Source organism: Marmota marmota, unplaced genomic scaffold (genome assembly GCF_001458135.2).
Source record: "Marmota marmota marmota unplaced genomic scaffold, marMar, whole genome shotgun sequence".
Taxonomy (NCBI): Eukaryota; Metazoa; Chordata; class Mammalia; order Rodentia; family Sciuridae; genus Marmota; species Marmota marmota.
Genome location: NW_026000225.1, coordinates 2,410,525 through 2,421,797, shown reverse-complemented (window position 1 = coordinate 2,421,797; position 11,273 = coordinate 2,410,525).

The window sequence follows — 11,273 nt, the reverse complement described above, 5'->3', positions numbered from 1 at the left end:
CCGACACACACACACACACACACACACACACACATATCCCAACCACACACAGCTGTCTCCCAACCAGCTCTCCACATCCTTTTCAAATGGTTCCAGACCACACACCTCACCCAGGCTGCAGAAATTCATCTTCCAGAGCTAACTTAACTACTGTACATAGTAATATGTATTAAACTGTTATCGTGGTGATATAATGTGGTGCAGTTACTTATATATTAAATATATATTGTATACATAGAATAGGTAGCATTATTTCAAACATTCAAAATGGGAGTGGAGGTTATTGCCTAGAATTCAATATTCAATAAATCTTGTACATAATGATTTCTGTGGCAAATGTTAAGGCTTTTTCAAAAGAAAGTATAGATTGGAAAATCTTTTTTTGCCCCCCTCCATGATACTTTCTTCTTTAATATACTGTAAGATAAATGAGATACAAGATACACAATACAAATTTGGGCAGGTGTACATAGGCCCACATGTGATTAAATAATACCAGGACAGAGTTCACAAGTGCTTTCACTGAAGTATTTGTTCATATACTATGTATGGATTATTGTGTAATATATCATAATTACTTTTGTAAATACTTAAAACTGTAATTTTTTAATGGTGTGCTTCCCTTATACTTTTTTGATCAGAGAATTTTGGAAAGTACCAAAGAAGCAGGGGAATAGTTTGCCAGTATTATTTTTTCACGTTGTTTGTACCCCTCCTCATTAACCTGGATGTAGTAAGACCACCCAAGCTCTGACTTGCCCCAGAGCATTGTGTGTGGTTGAGACACCAGCGCCCATCCTGTTCATATTACTCTTGGATTCCCCACCCCACCAGCACCACCACTGCTGCCACATACCAGATACTGGTCAGCCCTGCAGTGGCCTTTCATTGTCACCAGCATGGAGAATGTACAGATGTAAGGATGTGTAACTAGACACTACACATCAAGTCCAGTTTAAATTTCCATCCCTGTTCTCCCCTGCAGCTTGAAAAAAAGGGATTGTCTCAAACTTTAAAGCCAGTGAGGCTTTTTTATGTGCTTTGACATTCTAGAAATTCAGGGGCTGGAGTTGAATACTAAAGGTACACTGGGTGTGAGGATTTCCTTGAGGCCTTTATTAAGTGGGAGATCCTGATGCTCTCTTGTAGTCCCACTGGATTCTCTTCTCTTTTGATAGCGGGAGGAAGTATGACTAATGTTAGAGCCTGAAACTATGGAAATGCTGCTAAAATTTTTATATTGACAAACATTTTCTCGGTACTTCATTGTGATTTTTCATTAATCAACCATATTAAATTTATAATAAAAAATGCCCCTCAAAAGTTTGCTTCTGAAGTCTTTTTCTGAATAGCTACAAAATGTTTATCTTTCAGAGTTTCCACAAAAATAAAAGCTATATAATTTGGCCTCTTAGTTTTCAGATACATTTTCTCCCCTATTTTACTACCCTTACATGTTATGCAGAAAATACACAGGAACGAGAAAAGGAAAGAATGGCATACACAGCCAGGATTCAGAAATCCCTACTGGAAACACATACATATTGGAGCTGTCTGACCACAAGATTTGTCCCTGGATCAGGACTTTGCTAAAGGAAGTACCCCTCTTCCTGCTCAGCCTCTCCAGCTTGGCTCATAAGTTAGCCATACTTCCAGGCTAAGGGCCAGCAGGTAAGTGCAGATCCTATCTATCTGGGCACAAGCAGCCAACAACAACAAAACACCTGAGGCTTCAGAGGAAAATATCCCCCTTAATATTCTGCAGCAGCAGCAGCAGCAGCCAAAAGCTGCCTTCCCTTCAGGAGCTAAGGAGGTAGCAGATGAACAACACTGGCCAGGTGTGAACACTCCATCTCCACAAAGAAATCTAGTCCTCCAACTCTGTTTTTTGAGATGGCGTCTTACTCTGTAGCCCAGGTTGGCCTCTAATTTCTGAGCTCAGGTGATCGCCTACAGGAGCATGCCCCCATGCTGAATCACTGATTTTTTTAAGTCACCTGATGCCTTTCATTTTCCCACTTTTGATAAAGATTTTGATAAAGAAAGTGCAATATGTTCCAAAATCTATAACAAATAGCAACACAACACAATGCAAGCAATACTGCACAGACCAGTCTGCTGGATGCAGGCAGTAGATCCTTTCTAGTTTGCAGCCCCTGTCCTTGGAGAACTGCCACCTGAGTCCTGACGCAGCTCCAAGTAGGTGGGTGGCAGAGGCAGATTTCCAGCAAGTGAATGGGGACAAAGGTCACGCCTCACCAGCAATGTTTTGAGAGAAGCCTTGCACACTACACCCCCTTTCCCAGGTTTTATTATCTGACAGATGGGCTAGCCACTTGACAACTGAACCCCCTACAAGAAGGGAAAAGTCCACTCTAACCCAGACTCGTCCCCCTCAAGTCATTGAACAGCAAATGCTCTGGTGGGTGGTGGAAGGGGCCCGTCAGGCCACGGGATGGGGAAGCAGATGCCCTGATTAGCCAACTGGTGATGATAGGTTAATCTGGTCAGGTAGAGGGTAAGTTATGTCACAGGGGCGGGGGGGATGCTGGTAGAAGGCTCTGGTGGGCCAGTAGCCTACAGTTATCCCCGAGAGTCTTTCCTCAGAGTTCACCAGCCTCTCCCTTTAATAATACAAACACTCTAAGAAAACACATGAATCACTGGCATCTTAGTGTGTGTTCTAGACAGCTTTCCTACACCGAAGAGAACAGCCTGGAGCAGACAGGAGAGCCCTACATAGGGAGGAAGGACCTGGAGACTCTTGCCCAGTGTCTGGGCTCCCCAGGGGCAGAGCTGGGATACTATTAAAAGCAGCTGAAACTCCTTGGACAGTTGTCTTTTTCTTTGATTTCTGCCTTCCAGAGGGACTGAACTTGTGAGCAACTATCTAATATCTTCAGCGAGGTAATTTTTTAAATAAATCCTTCCTCCTCCACTTCCTAAGCTACAACATTAAGCTTCAGAATTCTCAAGTAGTAGAAGAAAAAAAAATTAAATCCTATAGTTTGGAAAATAAAATGTAAAGATCAGTGTCATCAATGATTTTACTCGATTATAAAGCAGAGCCAGGAAAAGGCACTTTAAGAATTTAGACTACACACTGGGGCTGGGGTTGTGGCTCAGTGGTAAAGCGCTTGCCTAGCACATATGAGGCACTGGGTTCAATCCTCAGCACCACATAAAAATAAATAAAGACATTGTGTTCGTCTACAACTTAAAAATTTTTAAAAAAAGGATGATTACGCAGTGTTTTGCTGTTCTAAAATGAGATTGTATCCAGAATCTGCCTACCTGTGGGAGACCAAATTTGCCTGTTACCTTATAGTGATCCTGGAGGAGCAGCTCCTGGAGTCAGGCAAAACTGAATTCAGATTTCAGCTCCTGCTTATTGCAATGACTTTGGGCAACTTCCTTAGTCTCTTGTTAGCTCCAGCTTCATATGCAAAATGTGTACATTGAGACCATCTCACAAGATTGTATATTGAAGGGCTTGGCCCAGAACAAGGACTCTATGAACTAGTGCTTGTTTTCCTTTCCTGTACTTGAAGCCTTTATTCATTACTTTTCTTTTTTCTTTTTTTGAGATGGGAGGGTGTCTATCTTGCCCAGGCTGACCTCCAACTAGTGGACTCTCCTGCCTCAGCTTCCTGAATAGAATTCTGGGAGTGTTCCATACCTGATCTCACCACCTCAATTTTTTTTTTTTTTTTTTTTTTTTTGTACTAGAGATTGAACCCAGGGGAGCTTTGCCACTAGGCTACATCCCCAATCCTTTATATTCTTTATTTTGAGAGAGGATCTCACTAAGTTGCTGAGGGTGTAAGTTGCTGAGGCTGGTCTTGAACTTTAGATTCTCCTGCCTCAACCTCCTGAATAGCTAGGATTACAAGTGCTGTGAGCACCACCACAACCAATCTCACTGCTTCAATTTTTTTTCGAACAATTCCCTCAGAACTCCTCTGAGAACACTGAAATGGGTGTTGGAAACAGCTAGCTAAACAAGACAAAACTGCCTACAGACTAAAAGAAAGTGGAATGTGGGTTATTTGCTTGCTTGATGGGGAAAAAAAATGGGTGAGACCTATACAATGTGGTTAAATAAATAGGAAATGTAACCCTACACTTGAATTTTCACCCTCATATTTCTATAATATATCATCCTTTACTCTCAAAAAAGCAACAAAACAACCTGAAGCATATTATGAAAAAAAGAAAAAAAAAATCCCCACTACACCATCATCCCACCTCCATCCTTTTTGAAACATTTTCATTTCCCTTATTTTATTTGGTCTTTGAAACACCTGGACCTGGCCAGGCACTGGGGAAATGAAGGCACAGAATGAGAAAACATCTAGGTAGCCAAATGGTAACAGGGATGGAGAAGACCCCAGGATTCCTGACCCTTATCTCAGTCTCTTCCAATTTAGCGGCTGTCAGACTGTCCTCCACTGCAGTCTCCATAAAAAGGAGGACTGTGCAAAAAAGCAAACTCTATTTGTTGGCGGTTCATTGATTGTAACAAATGTGCTATATTAATACACTCTGTTAATAATAGGAATGCTAGAGTAAGGGGCTGAAGAAGCGAACAAATATGTGGGAATATTGTTACTTTCTGTTCAGATTTCTGTAAAACTAAAGCTGCTCTAAAAAATCAGGATTATTAATTTTTAAAGGATATGTGTTTATAACAAAGATAAAAAATGTAAACAAACAAAAAAGTCTAGATCTAGAAGGAAGATTTAGAGAAGGAACACTGACCAGTGATTAAGAACTTGAAAAGGAAGTCTAGGAAGAAAAGGAAGGGGTTTGTTCTGCCTGTTTCTATGAAGGAAATATGAGGAATTAAATATGATTTTAAGGAAAGCGTTCTCCAAGATATTGAGAACAACCAACAGTTCTCCATGTGGCAAGATCTAAACCTACTTAAAAAGCAAAAGGGATTTTGGCCAGAGCAGAATGAACAATTTTCTTGCCTTTCCCCAGATTTGCCGCATAAGTTTAAACTAAACCCTGAATTTAAGAGATTCCAAACCATGAGTTGATAGGGAAGGGGCAAGGATTGAACGACTCCAAAGACAGAAAGCACCACCCAGGTAACCAGAGCGACACCTAGTGGCGTCAAGTTTAATTACAACTATGACTATCTTTTCAGACCCTTTAAAATTGCAGCAGGGAAGTCGTCTCACAGTGTTATCATAATTTAGAGTTGCAAAAAAAATGCCAGAAATTATCTGTGCTTCCTTTGATGGTCTTAGGTGACCATGATCACTTGCAAAAGTCCTCATTACTGGAGAGTCTGACTTGGCTCACCCGCCTATGATGGCTTATTTTCATTCGTTCAGCAAACATCCAGGAGAGCCTCATGTGCCAGGTACTGACCTGGCCAGGGTAGGAAGATGAAAAGACCGCTAAGAGTTCACAGGCAGGAGAGGAGACAGATTAAACACAACTGCAGTGGGACTGCTGCCATCCTGAGGCTTTGGGGCAGAGCAGGAGCCATGGGCAAGGGCTACTAAGTGACTTGAGGAGATCAGAGAAGTTTTCAGACAAAAGGTTGAAATTTGGCAGAGACTGTAAGTGCAGAGTGGTCCTGGAAAGCATTGGTTGTTTGGGAAATAGTGGGTTCTGGATGCCTGCAGAATGTCCAAGGAGAAATATCTGTCAGGAGATTTGGAGTTCAGGAGGGAATTCTAGCTGGCTTTAGGAAGCAGCTGTCCAGGAACCAGATGGGAGTAAGGGTGTCTAAAGGCAGAGTGAAGTCGGAACATGAGAATCTCTAGGAAGATGTGTCAAAGAACACACTGCACTTGCCCCAGCAACTCAAGTTTTGGGCATATCCCCTAGGTCAACAAATCAATTTCTGGGAAAAGATAGGAACCAACTACAGCTTCAAAGTGCACACACAAAATACTATTCCCAGTTCCATGTGCCTCGGCCGTATTTAAAACCCACTCTGTACCCTTTCATTCACCCAACAGAGGAAGGACGTTTAGTTAGTTTTTTGTTGTGTTGTTGTTTTGGCTTGGTTTGGGGTTTGGGGTTTTCCCCTGCTGGGAGCTAGAAATTGAATATGGGGCCTTGAATGTGCTACATATGTGCTCTATCTGAGCTACGCCCCTCATCGCTGGCCATTGGGGAAGAATGAACTGGACATGATGGAGTCAGTTCCTCTTAAGAGCGAAGCATTCCCCTGGTCCATGCCGTCCAGCCTGGAAGGAGGGGAGATCAGTCCGGGCCCAGTATAGCTTATGATTCTCTCCCTAAGCTAGAGCATCAACCAGCTTCCAGCAGTAGCAAGGATGTTTTTTACTTCTATCTACTAACAATTTGTCTTAATTTACAATTTGTTTAAAACCTGGGTGAGGAAGAATGGGGCTTCAATAGATTATCCTTATTCTGAGAAGGCCCCAGAGGTATATAGGAACCCCTGGGTAAAAGTGAATGTAATTAGCAAAAGCTCCTCACACAAATATAACAACATATACTAAGAACCAGTGTGTAGAGTCAGGGAAGGTGAGGACAGAACCTGAATGCCGACATCTAAGTGAGAGAAAAGCGGGGGGATCTGTCCTCTGAAAAACTAGCAGAGGAAATAGAGTATCAAGCATCCAGAATGAGAGGCTACAGGTTTAAAGGGAATACGGACTGCATGTGTAGAAAACAGCAATCCTCACACATAGACACACATATGACAAAACAAGAGAGGCACAGAAATGGCTTCAGCTCTTTCTTAGATCTCTTTCTATCCAAGGTTCTAGAACCTGAGCCCTAGCCGAGTTCACAGTGATCTTCAAGAGCAGACATTTAGTAACCAAATGAAACTTTAAGACATTTATTGTCCTCTTCTGTCCCTGAACAGATACTGAGAGTATGACGTTAAATTAGCAATGGACTGAGACATATTCCTGGTAACTTGCAGAAGCAATTAATACTACTGGTTAACTTAATTTTTCATTACAAACTTAAATAAGAACCTCATGCCTATTAGTTTCTCAGAAGCAACACCAATACTTGATAACTTTCCAAAGGGTAGGAGGTAGGAACGAATGGCATTTCTTGTCTTGGCCAATGCCTCTGGACCCTGAATGCTCAGCCTTGAAGTCACTCATCACCTATTAGACACCCTGCCTGCTGTGCTACTCTAGGCACCTCTGCCTTTTTTTTCAAATAATTGGTAGAGGTTTTTTTTTTTTTTCTTTTTTCTATTACAGAAATAATAAATTCACTTTAGAAAACTGGAAATATAAAGCATAAAAAAAGTAAAATTACTTATAATTCTACCTTCCTGGGATAATGACTACAGATATTTTGGAGCATTTTCTCCCATACTTGCATACAGATTTTTTTTAATAAAATTGAGATTAATCTTTTTTTTTTTTTCTGTTTAACGTTATACTGTGAAATGTCCTGTTTCCTTTAGAAAAATGGAATATAATGGCAGACAAATATTCCATTTAATGAATATACCATCATTTATTTAACTATTGCCCTACTGGTCCACATTTGGTTATAAATTTTTCATCCTTACAAAGAACACTGCAGAGAGAAACCTTGCACATAAATCAGTGCATCTCTGATGATTTCCTCAAGGTAAATTCCTAGGAGTGAAGCCACTGAACCAAAGAGGCCACTGATGTTAAAATATATATTTATCGTGTTAGTTTTTGCTCCTGTGTGCCAAGCACAGGCTGTGGTGAGGGCCAAACAGACATGGCGGAGACAGAGCTGGGGTAGGGAGGAGGCAAGAAGGGTTGGGGAGCAGCACAGGTGAGCAGCAATGCCTGCATTTCCTGGGGGAGAAAAGGAAGCCATGAGAAACCACACGAACTATTCTGTTCTGGGAAACCTCTCTCATGGTGTTCTTTTCTGGATTTCTGGACTCCAAGATGTTTTCAGGATTAGATTGGCTCTTATAAAAAGGCCAGCATGATGCTTATACAAAAGCTTATATCCTTTTCTTTCTACTAGAACTTAATGTCTCTGTCAGTGATAAGGATTCTTAGCAGACAGTCCAACCAGCCATGACTCAATACAATTACTGAATAAAGGCTGAACTTATGTTTATATTTACATGACTGTATCATTAATACAAAATTTGGTTTCAGCTCTGCAATATCAATTACATCATTTAAAAGAAACAGCAGAAGGGAAAAAATACAAAAATATAGCAATCCCCTTCTCATCTATTCTAGGCCATAAACACAAACCATCTCAGGAGATAAATAACAAATAATTAAGGGTGATTCTCATCAGCAATTCCTTGCTCATATCCTTATGAGTTCCCATCCCCATCATTTCTATCTATTATCTTTAATCATACTAGACTGAAGAACTGCCCTTGGATAGCAAAGCTCTCAAACACACTATAGCTGGCTCCAATTTTGCCCAATAGCCACTAGCTACATGTTAATTAGATTGGGGTGTTAATGAGGCAGAACTAATTTATGGCTTACCCACCTTCCTGTTATATTTTATTACTTGTAATGAGGGTTCAACCCTAAATATAATATTAGAAAAAATAAAATGATGTGATTGGTATTGTAGATATAAGTGATATCAAGTTATTACCCATTTACCCATAATTTGGGTAAAGGATATTGTCTAGTAAAGTTAAGACAGTTTTGGTGGTCTGAGGGGTAACTTGCACAAAAATTTTTCAAAAAGCAAACGTGTCTACTGACCAGGGGGGCAGCAGATCTCATGAAAATCAAAGATCAGTAGAGAAAAGGGCCACCACGCCTGGGATCCCAGCAGCTCGGGAAGCTAAGACAGGAGGATAGCGAGTTCAAAGCCAGCCTCAGCAACTCCACGAGGTCCCTCAGCAACTTAGTAAGAACCTGTCTCAAACACAAAAAGGGCCGGGGATGTGGCTCAGTGGTTTAGTGCCCCTGGGTTCAATCCCTAGTACACACACACAAACACACACACAAAAAAAAAGAGAGAGAGAGAAAGAAAAAGGACCAGTGGGAGGGAGAAAGAGAGGGAAAGGGGAAATACTAGGAAGGGGAAATACTAGGAATGGTATCAGTGAAATTATACTATTACATTGTGAGCATGTACAAACACATAACAACAAATCCCACCATTATGTACAACTATAATACAATAAAAATATGGGGGGAAACCAGTATATTTTCTCCTACAAAAGTGATAAAGGGCTGGGGATGTGGTTTAGTGGTAGAACACTTGCCTGGCACATGTGAAGCCTTGGGTTCAATTTCCAATACCACGAAAACAAATAAATAAATAAACCTTGTAATAATTTCAAAGTCTGCTAACATTCAGTGTTTCTTGGGATGTAATAAAATAGGCACTTGAACACCATTAGTAGAAATATAAATAGGTACAAAATTTTTGAAAGGTCATTTTGTACTACCTACCACATGCCTATACCTTGACTTGACCATCTCATGGTTAGAAAACCCTTACCGAACTACACTGCCCAATAGCCACTAGCTATTTTAATTTAAATTAACTAAAATAAAATAAAATGAGAAGTTCATTTGCTGAGTTGCCCTTATTTCACCTTAAGTGCTCAAAAACCATTGGTATGTTGTGGACCATGCCCACTATATAGGGCAGTGCCGATGTAGATCACTTCATCATCACAGAAAATTCTACCAGGCAGTGCTGCTGTGCTTTGTTCACAAAAGTGAATGATAACATTCAATGTTACATTGGTTAAAAAGCAAACGTGTCTACTGACCAGGGGGGCAGCAGATCTCATGAAAATCAAAGATCAGTAGAGAAAAGGGCCACCACGCCTGGGATCCCAGCAGCTCGGGAAGCTAAGACAGGAGGATAGCGAGTTCAAAGCCAGCCTCAGCAACTCCACGAGGTCCCTCAGCAACTTAGTAAGAACCTGTCTCAAACACAAAAAGGGCCGGGGATGTGGCTCAGTGGTTTAGTGCCCCTGGGTTCAATCCCTAGTACACACACACAAACACACACACAAAAAAAAAGAGAGAGAGAGAAAGAAAAAGGACCAGTGGGAGGGAGAAAGAGAGGGAAAGGGGAAATACTAGGAAGGGGAAATANAAAAAAAAAAAAAAAAAAAAAAAAAAAAAAAAAAAGTGTTGGGGGGAATAAATTATGTCACATTTACACTAAAGCATGCAAATAAAAAATATGAAGCAGACATGAACGAACAAAGCAGACTCTGGTACGATGTTAAATTTAAAAATATATTGCAGTCAATTGTAATTGGCATATGCCTGTAATCTCAGCAACTTAGGAAGCTGAGACAGGAGGACTACAAGTCTGAAGTTAAAAAAAGAAAGAAAAAGGACTGAGGCTGTGGTTCTGTGGTAAAGCATCCCTGGGTTTAATGCCCAGTGCCACACCCTCCCCCCACCAAAAAAAGTATATTGCAAAACAAGATATGCATTTTTAACATTTTATGTATAGGTATTTATGAAATCTATAGACAATAAAAAAATATCTACAAGGATATATATAAAAGTAATAGTGAAAAAAAAAGATTGGAAAAAGGAATGGGAATTGGTACTTTTATTTCTAAATAGTTTGAATTTATTACAACCAGCATATATTACTTGTATACTAAAAAAGAGAGAGACAGGGTAGCCACGCATAGTGGCATATGTTTATAATCCCAGCTGCCTGGGAGGCTGAGTCAAGAGGACTGAAAATTTGAGGTCAGCCTGGGCAACAAAGAGAGACCTGTCCTGAAAGAGGAAAAAAAAAAAAAAAGAAGATAGATTTTTAAAAATAATATGATTTTAGAAAGCCCTGAAAATCTTAAAATCTACTCTGATAAGCAAAGAAGGAAGTACTCAGTGGTACTTCCTTCTTTGCTTATCATTTTTCTAGATAAACTAATCAAAAATATTTTTCTGAAGCCCCAGAGGATCCAGAGGCATCCTTCTACAGCTTTGGCGCTATTCTACCAGTATCACTTCCCATCCGATATTTCCCAAAATTGTACTCTTTTCTTTGCTCCATCTTTTCACCAAATCACACCCTCCCTCTTTATCAGGAGACTTATGAAACTACTATCATGACACTACCCTGTCACACCATAAGAGAAAGCAAGTACCTCAACAGATGTATTTCTCCCCAGAAGAACAAAACCTACCTTTTCATCCTTCAGCCCAAGCAATGAAAGTGTGAGGGTAATGAAAGTAGAAAGGATAGGCAACAGCGTTTTAGAAATACCACTCTGGATACATATCCCATCTATGAAAGTATTTTTGAAAACACCACATCAAATACAAGAAAACCACCACTAGCAAATCAGATAAGCAATCATG